Source organism: Falco biarmicus, chromosome 3 (assembly GCF_023638135.1).
Source record: "Falco biarmicus isolate bFalBia1 chromosome 3, bFalBia1.pri, whole genome shotgun sequence".
Lineage (NCBI taxonomy): Eukaryota > Metazoa > Chordata > Aves > Falconiformes > Falconidae > Falco > Falco biarmicus.
The window spans coordinates 74,398,610-74,415,393 of record NC_079290.1 but is presented as its reverse complement, the minus strand read 5'-3'; the positions used below and the strand labels follow the sequence as shown (position 1 = coordinate 74,415,393).

Here is a 16,784-nt window from a genome sequence, read left to right as displayed (position 1 = left end):
TTTTTGATTTCTTGGCTCTGAATGCCAGCCAGACCACTAAACAGTTAGACTGGTGATCATGACTGTGGATGTTGAAAAACCACAGAAAGGTTTTACCACCATTCTGTGATGATAAGTATTTCTGCAGATTTTCTTTCCGTTTCTGTTATGCTCCTTTAAGTGAGTGGGTCAAGTGCAACCTGGAGAGGAAGGGAGAGACTGCCTCTTCCCTTAAAGAGCAAATGAGCATGTTGGGGCAGAAAGGTTTGGAGACCTCAGGGTGTGGTGGAAATAACATAAACTTGGGAGTGTGCAGCTCCTGCAGAAGGATTGAAAGACCACAGGAAAGAGTAAGGATCAAACAGGCAGGCTTCTGAGGGGATGAAAATAACATAGCAGGGCCCAGAGGGGACAAAGGCAAGCTTGCTGTAACTCAAAAAGCCTCAGAATTGCTTGCTTAGGAGAAAGACACAGTGGACAAGTAAACAGCTGATCGTAGAAATCATGTTTGTTTCCATTTTGTTTTCCCTGCTTGCTTTAAGTTCCCTTAAATAACATTTCTTACAATTATTATGAAAAGTATTATTAACAGTGTCACTAACAAAAGCTTTGGAAGCCTTTTCCTCTTTTTTGGGACCTCCTTTTCAGAAGAGATGTAGGTAGGTGCATCTCAATATTTCAATCAATACAAAACCCTGCTACTAGAACATATCAGACTATGTATGGATGGTAGAGATAAATGAGTGTCCTACCTAGGCTCAATATTCAGATTGTTATGTTTTTATCTGTTTTGTCTTGTGCAGCTCTTAAATATTCAGATGAATCATAAGTTAGGTTACTGATCTCCCTCCCAAAATTTATGAAGAATCCTAAGAAATCAAGAAAAGGAGTAAGGTGACCTTATCTGGGGACAAGCAAAGTAGCTACTGTTAGTTTTCCTGGTAAATAACTTCTGACTTGAATGTAATCATGGTGTATTCTACATCTGGCATTACGTCTTTTAAGAAAAAAACAGGTAGTGTTAGTTGATTTCTTAGCTACTCCTTTCCTGTTTATATCCTGTTGACCAATATGGCTGTGCTTGGCTTTTTTCTTAAGAACACAGTGTTTGTTTTTTGTAACAGGATGGTTCTGTCTTTAACTTGCTAATGGAACCATCTTGTGGGGTTTTTGAACCCTTTAATGATTGTAGCAAAGCTGTGCATTGGCTAACTGTCCCATCTTGTATTATTTTATTATTCTTTCAGTTTTCAGGGCATAATTCTGCCTCTGAGACTATGAATCTCATAATACTTTTATAACTTGTTTATAATTATCAGCTGTAATACTAAGTGCATTGAATAAAGATGATGATGTTTCTTTACAGTATAAAATGTGATTAAAATCCAGGTTTCATTTTGGCATTTTTTTACTGTCATTCTTGTATAGTCTCCCATGCATCCTAACCCTCGTGCTTTAGTATTTGATGCCCAGCTAATCTGAAATTATTTCCTTCCTTCTTTTTCCTCACCTCCATTTTTGTTCATCCTGGACTTGAAGTGATCTTTAGTTTTATATTCTTTGCATTTACTGTTTTCCATAGTATGTGGAAATTCACCCTATCTCTTTGAAAAAGAGATGGTTTAGCTGCTGCTTACCCAAATAGTGAATGGGGTGAAGCTGTGACACAGTACTGTTTGTCAGAGAACCTGGGAAATTTCCCAGGTCCATTGTTTTATTTTCCTTTGGTATCTTCTTCCTTTTGGGACTTTTTATTTCTTATTTTACATTCTGCTACTGTGTCTCAGTGACTTTTCTGAGGATATTTGCCCTGTTTTGTTTCTTCCTTACATTTAAGAAGTCAGTTTGCATTTCCTGCTTTAAGAATGGCCTTAATAACATATATTTCCTTCTCTACCCTAAAGAAAGCTATGACAGATCATGAAACATTTGTCCCCATCTGCTCTCCAAAGTAGTTTCTCATTTGTGGTACTATTTGAAGAAAGGATTTAAAAGTTTATAGACACATGAACACCTTAGAATCTGAGAGCATTTTTCTTTGCTTTTCATAATCATATCCTCCGTTCTCTCAGAATTCTCCAGTTTTATCCTTCCACCATCACATCTTTGATTTAAAACACAAATCTGCTGTTACTTGTTTGGTTTTAGTAAGATTTTCCTCTGTGCTAAATTCCTCTAAGTAGGCTTAAATTTTATGAAGTTTTATCTCTTTAGAGATTAATTCAGCTGTTTCTTGTCTGTAGTAAATGCTATTTCCCACACTGATAGCTGGCTGTAGATGGCTCTGTATCCATTACAATATTCAAGTGTATTCACTCCTTTCATACTTATGCAGATTAGTTGTGGTTTTTTTAATGAAAGCTTGATCTTTTCAATAAAAGATATTTTGGTTAAAAAATGATGTTAACTTCCTATAAATCAGCCAAAGGCATTTCATGCTGTCCCTTGCAGGACGCTCAGTGATTTCTGTCCATTCTTCACCTTTACTGAAGTTTTAATTCTGTGGCTGTTTTCATTTGCAATGTATTTCTTTTTCATTTAACTTTTCCTGTAGATTAAATACTACTATTCCTGTCTTGCGGATTAGGACTTTGAAGTTCACAATGGCCTTTTTTTTTCTTCCAATTCAAGCATACTACATCTGAAGAAACAGTATGAAGCTATTTAACCCTCTAATTCTGCTACATCTTTACTTTCATGCATAGCAAGGTTGAGCATACAGCTATTGGTAAAGGCTATCTCTTCAGAGTATAGTAAAACACTGTAAGTTTTTGGTATTTTCCAATTCCATTTACATGTGTGCATTGTGTTGAGTAACAGCCATTACTGAACTCTGAGCTAAGATCTTCTTGAGCTACTCAAACTAAAATACATCTTTTCTTGTCCTGATATAATTAATTAAGAAAGCATTATCATAAGAGTAGTTACCTTTTTCTGTAATGTATATTACATTGTACTCATTAAGGCTGATTTTAATTTTCTAGTTCATTGTTCCTGATCACTTTACCAGATTAACTTGTTCCAAATATTCAAGTTCAGAGATCATTGTAAGGATAAACCTGAAATAACTTTGTGGTATCATGCTTCTCTCCTTTTCCAGATCATTAGAATACAAATGAGCAGTGCTGGTCTTCAGACAGGACACTAAGGTATCTTGATTTCACTCTTTTCCCACCATGAAACTTACTGTTTATTCCCCCTCTTCTTGTCAGTGGTGCTACTTGCTGCAACACTGTCTTTAGCAAGAAGACCTTTCCCAAAGACTTTGTGAAGGTTCTTAAATGCTGCCTTAGGGGGGTCTCCTTTATCCACTACTTTGCTGATCCTTTCAAGCAATCTTAATGCATTTTTGTACCCCTACTTGTACCTCTCCTCATACACACATGTTCTATATTAAGTCATGCCTTACTTCGCTTAGCTACTTCCTAACCCTGGTTTCATGCAATTACCTTCACAAATAGACCGTTTCAACTCTCTTTATGCAGGGCTTCTCTTTTGTTTTCACCTGGCCTTCCCTGACCTGATCTCATTGAGGTCAAGAGCTGTTCTAAAATCCCATTAAACCCAGCCAAGATTACACCACATCTGGCCATCAGTATTGGGTTAGCTGCTGTCTTCAAATACTGCATGATCGGCTGTTTCTATAAAACACCACAGAAAATCATATATATTAAGGAGTCTGGAAAAGCTAAAGAACACATAATCTAAGATACAAGTCTTTGCATAGTTCATGAATGTCAAACTTTTTATTTCCACAACTTGACTCCCTTTTTACGTTCCTCCCCTCACAAATACCTTGAGATAGCATGATTTTTGAAAACACAGCTTGAAGTGAAATAATACAGTAATCAAGATTTTTTTAACAATTTACAAAACCCATTGTGAATTCCCTAGGCTTAAAATATTTAAGGGTAAACTTAAAGAGAATTAACAAAAATCTTCAAGAATATAAACATGCAGTTTGGTCACTCAGGCTACAGTAACTCTGTCTTTTAGTGAAGTCACAAGGATGTTAATTTTGAAGACATGCCAGATTATATTCCTTTTTTTTATTATTATTTTATTTTTTTCATGGGCCCTTCACTGGAACGAAAGCAGGAGTCACTCAGAAAAAATCCTGTTTCCAGTGGGAGTTAAACCAACTTGCCTCGTAATATCAGAAACAGAAAGACCATACTGAATATGTTTCTAAGAATTGAGAGAAAAAAGGCATTATGTTTCAGAATCTTTCACTAACAGGAAAAAATGCACTAAATCTACTGACATCAAGTCAGTATTTACCACAACTGGGTTTTTTTGGAGACTGTAGTATTACAGAAGTTCATTTGGATCATCTCAGTTGTCTATTAGCACCACTAGCTGCCATCTGATACTATCTGGGAGCAGCGCTTAAGAAGAGAGTAAAAGAGGACAATGTGTGCAGTAACAGTCGTCCACTTCTACTTCCAACTTCCAGAGGAAAGCTGAGCTTCTGCATTTAATAGCGCTTGATGAACCTCTTTTCCCATGAAGTTGTCTAATTGCATTTTAACTCACATAGTCTTTTGAAATGTAAAACACCTTGTAGCAGTAAGCTTCAGGTTTGTAGGGGAGAGGTGATTTCTTTTTTTAAGTTATACATGTCTTTGGAAGATATACTTGAAGGAAATGGACAAGATAGGTTTCTGAGTGGAGAGACTTTTACTCTCACAGAGAAAGACAAAGATAAACTTATCTTCAAAAGTTAAAAAGAAACTCAAAAGTCATCTTTTAGAAGCCACAGATCTGAGAGGAGAAAGAGGTTGCCACCAGGTAGACCAGGAAGTTGAGAAAAACTGTGCAAAAAACCACATCTTGATTCCTTTTTTACCCCTTTTGTTTCTTCATCAGAAAAACTGTGATAAAAACAGTCTTCTTACATTGTTACTTACCATTTGTCACACTGTGGTTGGGACAATTTATTTTTTTTTTCCAGATTCACATAACTGCATCTGGGCAGAAAACAATCAAGTCTGCTCTGCTTTGGCTTGTTTATTGTTATGGAAGTGTCATGCTCACAGAACAATTCCCTGAGTAGCCTGTTTATAATTTATTTCTCATCTGGCCTGCTCTAGTTTAAATATGGAAGTCTTTGGATTGGTGGGTGTGATGTGTTTGGGGAACCGTTTGTGTGAATCCTAAAAGATCCTATTCCCTAAAATCTTTCCCATAATCAGTAGAAGTTATAGTCTGCAAAAATGCTACCTGGCTTTGTTGCTGGAACAAGTATATTTCACAAAGGCTTGTTTCTTAACCAAATAGGAGCACCAATTAATTATTTTTTTTTCTCTCTGCTCACTGACCTTTGACTTGCCTGTCAGGCACAGCCCATACTGATGAGGAATCTCCCACTGAATTACTTTTATACTCAGTGAAATACAAGAGTTTGTACTCTGCAATGGAAAAGGATGGCAAGCCTGGATTAAAAAACAGTCACAGCCCATGCATTGTTTTGAAAAATAGGTCCTTAAATAAATGAGTTATTTGTTGGCAATGAGAAACTGCTAACTACATCATATTCTTTGCTTGTTTTTAGGAAAAAAAATGAAGTGTCCTTCCTCACCCGCACCCCAACCCAAGAAGAAGGAAGAGGTGGAAAGGTCAGGCAGAGCACATTTACCACAGAAATTGCCCATGGCTCGCACATATTTCTAAGTGCTTTTTGCAGGTAGAGCCAGTGGCATGAGAGGTGAAGGGACCTTGACTCTGTGACAAGACAGCAATGGAGTTAACTTGTACAGATAACCAGCTGGTAAGCATTGACACCGTTATACTTCATCAAAGGTGAAAGTTGGTCAGATGGATCAAGAAACATGAGTCCATGGCCTGTAGACCAACCCATCAAGTTAGGAATTTCTTCCTCTTCTTTCCAGCTGGACATGGGAAAACCCCGGTGTCCTATCTCCCAGTCTCATGCTGCAACCATGGCTTCTGATCTTTCAGCAGATACTCCAGACTGTCTTTGTCACTTTCCAAAGTTCTTGTAAAAGGCACCATTGCTAACCTGCTACCCATACGTACGGGCAGCTTACCCTTGACTCCTCAGGTAGGCAACAAAACACCAAGTGTTGAGAAATCAAGAGACAATACTGGCAGATGCAGAAGGAATGCTGCCTTTTTCCCTGGCATCTTTTAGTTAAGCTCTGTAGTCTCTCCCATGAAGCACTGAAGAGTCTTAATTACCACACAGTAGGTAGAAAGACATCATTTGATGGCTTGGTATTACAAAGAAACATTGTCAGATTATAAATCATCAACAGTACTTTGGAGAACGTCAAGGGACCCATCTGCCTTTTTCTCATCCCCTCAGCTGTGGACCAAATAACCTACAGCTGGCATGAAAAACCATTGGCATAAACTACCTCTGACTGAAGTAAAAAAGTAACGAGTTGTACCATTGTTTGATATGAAACTTCCTGGAACAGGATAAAGGAAAATTGAATGAAGTATATTTAGAAAGACAAAGAAGGGCGTATTGCAAGTGAAGCAAGAAAAACGACTGCCTAGCCAAGTGGATGCATTACCAAACTTGAATAAAGGACTGGAAAAAATACAACAGATGACAAAACCAAGGAACTTGTTTTTATAACTCTACAGACTTATGAACGTGCTGACCATCAAGAAGCTGAATTCACCAGAACCAGTTCCTGAGACTGAACACCGAGCTGCCAAGATCTTGTTACCAGAGTTGTGTGTGTCTCCAATAAGCTTTTCGAAGACAGACTGTCTCACTTGCTGCCTGCTTGGTTATCTGCTATCTGGACATATCACTCTAGCAACAGATTTGTTGTTTCTGAGTCATCAGCAGAACTCAATCAAACTGAGATGGGTAAGGCTTCCACAGCCTTCCAGTTCAGATGGGTAAGTGCTCACTGTCTTTTTCATGCAATAAGAACACGTTATTTTTAAACCTATCCCCTTTGCTGTATCAGAATATGTTGAATAAAAGACAGAGCAATAAAAAAAATGTATTTCTCTTTTTGTCAGGTGCAGCATTGCAGCAATTTGAGTCTTACCATATAGCATGCCAGCAGTTAGAAGGCTGGCCAGTGCCAGCCAGAAAAATGTCTAAACCTAAAGCCAAGATTAAAATAAGAGTTCCAATTCAACACATAGAGAATTTCTGGTATTCCGTTTTTTTTGTCTCATAAAACTTTTAATATATTTGACTTTATTTCAAGCAGAAAACAACCTGAAAATTTGAAAAGGGAATGCTCTGAAGGAAAGCATGTGTCAGCCTGGGAAAAAAGTAATTCTGGCTTTTCAGCCAGTTGTAGCCTTCCTTGTTCTCTTTGTCAGGTCTTTGCTGTGTCACTGGGTGATAGACACTCACTTACTCCCGTCTTGGCTGTATGAACAAGCACTCTGGCACCTAAGCCATGCTGCTCAGTGCTGAGATCCCTAAGCCACTGTCGAGTGACAGCACCAGAACTAGTGTAGTTGTATCAGCAAGGCAGGACAGTGGATCTGGTCTAGGTCTAGCACCACATTAGTGTGGCTGTTCTGATTCTGGGACCTGAGCCTACGAAGTTGGTAGTGCTGCTTGTCTTTTCTTCCTTTGTTAACAAAGAATCCTTGGTCATACTCATGTTTCTCAATTGCCTCATGTTTACTCTGACAGTTCTGGGTAATTGTGGCAGTCTTCTTGTCTCTGATTTATTAAAATAAATTCATTTTGTATTTTTATTTATGCTTTTAAATACTTGCCTTTATAATTAAGTCCTCATCATCCTAGATTTCTTTCTAAAAGTAACATGCTGTTGTTTGTTTACTGGTCTTCTACTCTTAGTACAGTTACATGTAAGTCTCAGGAAAATGTCTGCAGGTTTTAGAAATACCTTGTTCACTAAATCTGGTAATCTGGTGGGTTGATTTTTCCTGTCTTTCCTATGAAGGGCTGTTGTAATCAACTGGGACTGTAGTAATGGCATCTGCATTACAGAACTCATTTGGACAGGTGCAATGTGCCAATTAAAACATAAACAAACACAAAATGCTTAGATTCACTCCAGCAGTTTTATTTTTTTTTCTCAATCCTAAAGTCAATTTGCAATTACTTTAATACTAAAGCAGAAATGACAGATGATCTAATTGTTAATGTGGTACAAGTTTAGAAAGACATTAGAGTACCATTCTGGAGAACTGTTGCACATAATTGCTCAGGTGTTCAGAACACATTTCATTCCCCCTGCTGTGCAAGGACTTCTGTTCCTGGGTTTCCTTTCAATGGTTCCCCCAGAAGTGGGATTAAAAATAGAAACTTAATGATAATGAATTGAATTGTTCACATCTAAAGGGGGCTGATTGGCAGGATGCCGGAGAGAAAGAGATCCCTGACGATGGTTAAAAAAAACAAATGTAATTGGATTACACAAAGAAAATAAGATAAACATTCATTAAAATTACAGTAACAGACTGTGATTAATGAGCATATACAAGTGCAAGCAGTGCATATTCTTTAGGCCTGCAAGGCCCACATCCAGTGGTATAATTAATAATTTTTAATTGTTTAGTAAGTAATTGTTATGCACTTTCCAGTTCAAAAGACGTGAACTTGTTTTCCCTAATCTGATTTTATCTGTGACTACTATGGAACCATAAAAGTATTGTAATTGGTAACAATGCAGCCTGCCCTTTTTTTTACTGTGAAATTTGAGTTTATGTGGTTCTGCTTGGGGAAGTCTTCATGGAACTTGAAGAACTCACCATGAAAGAAAGTTTCACATATCTGTTCTTAACATATGAAAAAAAGTTTCATGTTTGTATGGCAGTGTCTAAAGCTGGTGAAAACAGCTATTTTTGTACCTTAGGTGGAAATTTCAGCTCTGCTGGTTACATGACCTTTTTCAGCTGGAGTCTGGTAACTGACTCAAAATATTCTGTTGGGCTAGAGACAAAATCCACCAAAAGTGTAGTTTTGAGTTTTGCTTAAGGACTAAGAACACCTGTTGTAGTTTTTTGGAAGTTCTCAAAATGCTTTGATTGCTATGGTAGCTGTAGTTCCAGGCCTAAGCCATAAACTGCATGTGAACAGCAAGCTGGCAACTTTCTGTCCTCTGATTCCAAAATCCTTAATAACATGGTTCAAGAGCTCCCAACCAAAAACAAGACAGCAGGTGTTGTCTATGTATCTACAACACAGAGAAACAGCGACCCTTTTAAGGGTCTTAAGTGCTGTATCCTTCATAAGCCTTCTGCCTGAATGACTGCTTAGCAGGCTGTTTACATGACCCCATGCTGCTGTGTTTGGATGTAAAAGAGCCCTGCAGGCTTCTGGAAGTATTTCTGAATAGATGGGTAGTGCTGGTAGGAAAGAGCAGTGAGTTTGGGGAGAATAACAATAAATGGTGCTTGCAAATTTGGAGACCCATAGGAGAAGCTCAGAAGAGGAGTATCTGCATCTCCTGGAGTCCTTGGGAAACTTTCCAAATGTGTTAGATCATGCTAATTACCGATGCACTCACTGTCCACCATGGTCTTTCTCAGCAACTGCAGCAAAAGATTGTGAAGTCTTCTAGCTGCTGGGAGTACTAGCTGCATTTCAACAGCTGCATTTTAGTATACACATTAGAGCAGGGGGAAATTTGCAAGCCCTCCTTCTAAATATTGTATCCCTGGCTGACCAAAATTAATAATGAGCATCAATGTCAACACTGTCATCATTCAATGGCATTAATATTGTTTCTTAAGGTTGCCTTTCATAGGGTTTTCATCCCTATTGCCCATGCAGAACTACTGAACTGATATTGTTACCCAGCATGTATGCCTGATGGGGATTTTGAAAGCCTGTTTGAAAACATTTGCCTTTTCTGTAATGTTCCCTTAAGAACACAACTATATTGGCAGAAAGCAATGGGTGATTCATAGGATGGTGATGGATGTTGATCTGAGTGGGTGATAAAGGATCACACGCCTACCTATTTCCTAAAAGCCTTCTCTTCCTGACTGATATGGCACACTTGAGTATGGCCAACTGGCCACAGACATGTTCTTGCCAGAAGTTACCACGACTCTATTAAAAAAACTACTCTTCTGCTATCATTTACTGTGACCTGAGAAGAAAATCTCTGATGCTTCTTTTTCAGTAAGCCTTTGCCTTAAAAATTGGTTGTGGTATCAGTGGCACCTACCCAGAGCTGTATTTGTTCAGTGCTCCCAGAGCAACCTGTAAACTTCAGTGCTCATAGTAGTACAAAATTACTGCTAAGATAGGCAAATTTTATATTGTTTTTGGTTTTTTGTTTTTTTTTTTTTAAAACCTGAGAAACTATGGAAACTCTCCTGAAAATATAGCCACTCAAAAATGCTGCTCTCTCACTTCTGCAGAAACTTTTTACCATATTACACCATAAATTGTGTAATGAAGAGACTGATGCTCTTCCATTTTCTCTCTTCTGTAACTCAAATGGCAAGTATCAAGGAAAGATATTCAGTGTTCCTTATGTTATGGTCAGGAGGAATGAGAATAGCTCCATGAAGCTGCAAGAAGAAACATAGATCTTGAGAGGGCTGAAAAGATATGTCTCTAGGGGGCTGGAGCTGAAGAATCAGCTCAGGTTTTAGAATGAAAAACACATACATCAAGATTGTAGATGGGTTTTAGTAGAATTTGTCTTGAATTTGGAAAAGTGCATATAAATTTATTTTAAGTATTATTTGTATCTTCCTATGTATGCTACAGTGTATATAAAGCTCATGTTCCTGCCATATGCACCAGAGTACCTGTTAAGAACATAAGGTATCTAATGCATCAGACAGATTTAATTTTTTTTCCTTCTGTTGCAAAACCCATAAGCATGGCAGAATTGTTCTCCAGAGGTACTGACCTACAATGCTCTTTGGGCCACACAGGGTCTTGTAACCTGCCCGGCTGAAGAGGGGGAGAGGAGCATGATGAAGAGGGGAAAACAATCATGGCCCAGGTTTCTCTATAGTCCAGACATGCACAAGATTAGTGGTGGGCTAGAAAGCCTTTTCACAAATGCTATAAACATCCACTACTGTCTGCCAGAAAGCTAGGCATTAAGAGTGGCCCCAGGTCTGTGGAAACACAAAAGTTACTGTTGAGAGTTTCCTCTTGTTTGATCTCATGGTCCCCAGCTATAGCCCAGGTGTTGATTCCTAATATCTTCAGCATTTCCATGTCAGTGTTTTCCTTTCCAACCACAGCATGTTTTACATGCTTCCTGATGTATATATAAAGGTCCTATTGTAGCCATGGCAATCCCACAGGGATACTAAGAACAAGCAGCTAACATTATCACATCAGTGGTTTCCACAGTAAGTTTATTTTTAATTAGTTAAGTGGATCAAAGTATTTTTGAAAACTCTTAAAGATATATATGTTATTTGTCCGTCATGGATAAAGGTATTATTAACGTAGTCCTGCTGCTTTAGGAAGAAATGTTGGGGGTTTTTTTCTTTAAATAAATTAGAAATATAATTTTAAGAAACTGTGTCAAGCCACACCCACAAAATTATTCCTCCACAGAGGGACAGAATTATGTAAATCAGAAAACTGAAGGATGGACCCATGAGAAATCTTTGGGGTAAAACTTGTATTTCTAGTACAGCATACTGAGGAAATGACCAGGTTTTGACATCCAAACTAGTTTCTGTTAATGGCTGTGTAAAGATTATCTGCATTTACTAACATTGTCTATGCCTATATGCTTTATGAGTCTATGGCTGTGGTTTGAAACCTTGTGATGAGTTAAGCTTTAATGACTAAATGGAACACGTGATCTTATGTTTTTTTTCATAGAATCATAGAATCATTTAGGTTGGAAAAGACCTTTAAGGTCATCAAGTCCAACCATTAACCTAGCACTGCCAAGTTCACCACTAAACCATGTCCCTAAGCGCTGCATCTATGTGTTTTTTAAATACCTCCAGGGATGGTGATTCCATGGGAGCTTGTTTCAGCGCTTGACAAATCTTTCAGTGAAGAATTTTTTCCTAATATCCAATTTAACTTCCCCTGGTACAACTTGAGGCCATTTCCTCTTATCCTATCGATTGTTACTTGGGAGAAGAGACCAACAACCACCTGGTTACAACCTCCTTTCAGGTAGCTGGAGAGGGTGGTAACGTGTCCCATGAGCCTCCTTTTCTCCAAGCTAAACAACCCAAGTTCCCTCAGCTGCTCCTCGTAAAACTTGTTCTCTAGACCTTTCAACAGCTTCATTGCCCTTCTTTGGACACACTCCAGCACCTCTGTGTCCTTGTTGTAGTGAGGGGCTCAAACCTGAACACAGTATTGGAGGTGCAGCCTTACCAGTGCTAAGTACAGGGGGAAGATCACTTCCTTAGTCCTGCTGGCCACACTGTTTTGGATACAAGCCAGGGTGCTATTGGCCTTCTTGGCCACCTGGACCAACCACTGGCTCATATTCCACTTGCTGTTGACCAACAGCCCCAGGTCTTTTTCCAGCTAGCAGCTTTCCAGCCACTCTTCCCCAAGCCTTTAGCATTGTGTGGGGTCGTTGTGACCCAAGTACAGGATCTGGTACTTCTTGCTGTTGAACCTCATACAACTGGCCTCAGCCCATCAGTCCAGCCTATTCAGATCCCTCTGTAGAGCCTTCCTACTCGTAAAAAGATCAACACTTCTGCCCAACTTGGTATTATCTGCAAACTTACTGAGGGTGTACTCAATCCCCTTGTCCAGGTTATTGATAAAGATAGTAAATAGAACTGTCCCCAATACAGAGCCCTTGGTGGATGTAACTCCATTCACGGTCACTCTTTGGGCCCATCCCTCCAGACAGTTTTTTACCCAGTGTAGAGTATGCCCATCCAAGACATGAACAGCCAGTTTCTCCAGGAGGATGCTGTGGAAGATGTTGTCAAAGGCTTTACTAAGGTCCAGGTAGACAACATCCACAGCCTTTTCCTCATCCACTAAGTCACTTTGTCATAGAAGGAGATCAGGTCTGTGAAGCAGGACCTGCCTTTCATAAACCCATGCTGGCTGGGCCTGGTAACCTGGTTGTTCTGTATGTACTGTGTGGTGGCATACAAGATGATCTACTCCATAACCTTCACTCACACTGAAGTCAGACTGACAGGCCTGTAGTTTCCCAGATCCTCCTTCTGGTCCTGGGCATTACATTTGCTAAATTCCAGTCAACTGAGACCTTCCCAGTTACTGGGCTTTGGCCTTTCTAATTTTCTCCCTCCATAACCTCATGTCATTCTTGTAGTCCTCCTAGGTTGCCTGCCACTTCTTCCAAAGGTCACAACCTCTCTTTTTTTCCCTGAGTTCCAGCCAAAGCTCTCTGTTCAGCCAGCCTAATCGTCTTCCCCACCTCATCTTTCAGCATATGGGGACAGCCTGCTCTTTAGCCTTTATTGCTGCTCTTTTGCTGGACATTCTTCATTCTTGAATCCTGGACTCCTTTGCCCTTCAGGACTGCTTCCCAAGGGACTCTGTCAACAAGTCTCCTAAACAAGACAAAGTCTGCCCTCCAGAAGTCCAAGGTGGCATTTCTGCTGACCCCTGCTTGAGGCAATACTACCAGGGAGCTCTTATAGTCCCACACATATAAATCAAACTCACAGCTCAGCCTAACAGCAGATGGGATATAATGTCACTCTGCACATACGCAGTAAATCCAATGTATTGTGTAGATTAACTGAGTGACATTGGATGTAGTGGGCATGAGGGTGATTTACGTAAGAATTTACTTAACTATTTTTCCAGATGCTCAAAGAGTTTGTTTGGAAAACCAGCTGGTTTCCATGAAAACCATGTTACTGACTGATTGATAGGCTTTTGGGATGCTTGAAACTGGGGACCCAAGCCCTGAGCTATATCCCTGTCGTAAAATGTCTTTAGGATGCTCAGTGTAAATTAGTTGCAACGAGACCCAGTGCAAACTGAGCACAGTGTGCTTTCCCCACTCCTAAAGCAACTATATGCTTCTTGCTTCCCTGAGGTAAATGTGGCATAGAAGGAGACTCCTGAATCATCAGCCAAGAGATATTTTACACTGGCAAGATCCCTGGCTTCCCCTGTGGGGTAACTCCCCAGCTAGTGGACCCTGTCTCATTCACTTACAACAATCAGCATGGACTTCTATGATCACACGGGGATGCAGAACAGTGATTTTATTAAATACTGAGGTGTTGATTTACCATGTGGGTTTTCTAGCATCAGAAAGAATAGTAAGCCCCTCTCATGCTGTTAAAACTGGGGGGGGATAGTGACCATGAAACTGGGGAATGAAAACTGCTGGGGGCTGCTCTTTGGCTTAAAAAAAATAACTACTATATTTACACCTTAGTCTTTTAGATAACTAAGTTTTCCTGTGCCTTGCTATTGACATCAGCTTTAGTACTGCTGAAAGCAATGGATTAAAAAAAAAATTCTTTTTCCTTCAGACTTATTTTTTCAATTAACTGATGTATTTTATTTAAAGTTCTTAGCTTAAATACCTGTTGTAAATCAAAGTCCATTAAAGCTCATCTGTCAATACTGATTTGTACCTAGAAAAGTTGGGCCTAAAGGTTTAATTTTCCATTGATTTTCAATTTGTCTGCTTATGTATTTGTTTGAAAACTAGGTCTAAATTACTACATGCTATCAGGATAAGTGAGCTAAAAATTCTGATACTCAGGCATTTTATGTGTCTTTTGTAGGCAGTGAAATGCAATGAAAAAGTGTAGTACAAAGCAGGGAAAATAATGAGATTTTTCTGGAACTCACTACAGTAATTGGGCTTTTTTATTGCTCTCACTTCTTGCAGACGCACCACCATGTTCTTCTTTCATACCTATAAGAGAAAAATGCTTTTTTAATAAGCATTTAGGTAAATTACTATATTTAACACTATTTTTCATATGCAAAACAAAAGTAAAAATTAGCTTTTGCTAACCTTTCAGGCTTCAACTCAGATAAGCCACTCCCTCTGCTGGGGATATTTCTATAGACTGCTCTGTAAATAAAAAGGACGATAAGTTTTTTTCAGGGAAGTGCTAGAAACACTTCTAAAGTCACATAAAACCTTAACAGTGTTATCACATACAAACATTTCTCAAGAATATGTGTCTCTATGCTATTTTATGCTCTTAAAATATCTACCTCATTAAAAAAAAAAAAAAAAGAAACAGAAACATCAAAATGTAAAGATTTCTTAACAAACTGGGTTTAAGTATCTTTTTCTTTTCACATATTTTTAACTTGATTTGCAGCTTGCCGAAGATAACTGAGTGATAATCCATCAGAGGGAAGTTTTCCTTTTAGCTACAGATTAGGTTTAGCCTGGACAAGAGGTGTAGGACATAAGCAGCAGGTTTTTTAACTTTGTCTATTAACACCCAAAACCACCTGGAGAGTAACGATTCTCAGGAAAAAAAAATCAGTTCCTTCCCAGCTTCTGTTCAGTTACTGACCTTTTGGATGAAGCTGCAGTGGATTCCAAAAAAATGCCACTGATGGGATGCCAGAAAGTGTTCCAACATATATTTATACATATATTGGTTTCTCAGTAAAGCTGAAAAAGTGTGAAAACATTTGTAATCAAAAAAACCCACAAGTATTTAAAAAGATATGTAAAATTTCCAAGATCAAGTTATTTGTCCTCTGTATTTCTGTTCTTGCCTACCTACTACAGTAATTCATTTGCCTATGTCAAGTAGGTCTGAAAGGATACATGTTACAGAAACACTGAAGAATCTAAAAGCTTTCTGAAAACTGTTATTCAGGTAGAGGAAGGAGACACAAATTAAAGCTACTGCTGAAGACAAGGGAGAATATCTCACCTATTAAACATTTTGCTTGGTAGCCAGGATTCCTATCAGGCTGCATGTGTGAGAAGATCAAAGTGCACATGGTATGACTGCAAACTAGCCACTGTACTGCTGTTGCCTTTCCAGGCAGGAGTGGCTAACGAAATGAAGGCAAACTGACGCTAGAGGGTATAGGGGACAAAGTACACAAATCTATTGGGAATAACATCACTTTAATTCTGGTTTTCACTGAACACCCTCCTTTATTTTTTAATATGTATCAATGTCAACATAAATGAAGTTTATAGCAAAAAGTGGAAAGAATTTGTTCTGAAAAGATAAAATGGAAATTGTATCCTCCCCAAAGTTTTCCTCCAGTCTGCAGAATTTTGCCTTGACTCAGAACAGTTTGGGTTCAACCTCTTAAGTTGATATTTTTTCTTTTGAGTTTTGAAGAATGAAGTGTCCAGCCCAGTAGTTAGTGTATTTGTGGTGTTTTTGTTGGTTTAGTTGCAACTTGTTCAACAGGACAGAATAAATCCACAAAATGAAGGCTGAATTCTGACAGCGTTATATTGAAAAGTACTGATTTCAATGAGACTATCTGAACAGAGTGTAGTTTTTGAACATGCATGTATAGGGCAAAAACTGGAGTGGTAATTGCACTGGGAGTAGACTGCATGGCTGACATTTACCTACTTTTGAATTTCTACAGACTCATTTTCCTTCTCATATCCATTCGTAAACAGAGGGAATCCTAATGGCCGTGGGTGTCAATGGAGAAGATGATCACACATAATGATTCACTCAATATTACTTAGCTATGACTGACTTGGATTTTTTCCTATGCTCAGGGCCTCTGTACAATTCTTACATAAAACATACACAAATAACAAAAGATGGAACAGAATGGGAACCAAGAAATGGGTTTGTTCCTTTAGAGCTGGAGGATCCAGCACAATTCAGAATCATGTGAGTGATTTCCAGGAAAAAAGGAAAAGAGATGAGAAAAATTATTATATACTAGTGATGAAAAAGTATTCATATTTACATAT

The 16,784-nt window shown here is 38.7% G+C and overlaps 1 long non-coding RNA gene across 1 annotated transcript; it reads right to left on the bottom strand.

Moving 5' to 3' along the window:
* Window positions 1-14,874: 14,874 nt before the first annotated feature.
* On the bottom strand, window positions 14,875-15,829 carry LOC130145612 (uncharacterized). Its single transcript, XR_008820619.1, has 3 exons — window positions 15,763-15,829; window positions 15,394-15,494; window positions 14,875-14,936 (listed from the first exon to the last, which is right to left on the bottom strand). It is a non-coding gene; the product is annotated as an uncharacterized LOC130145612 (long non-coding RNA).
* Window positions 15,830-16,784: the final 955 nt, after the last annotated feature.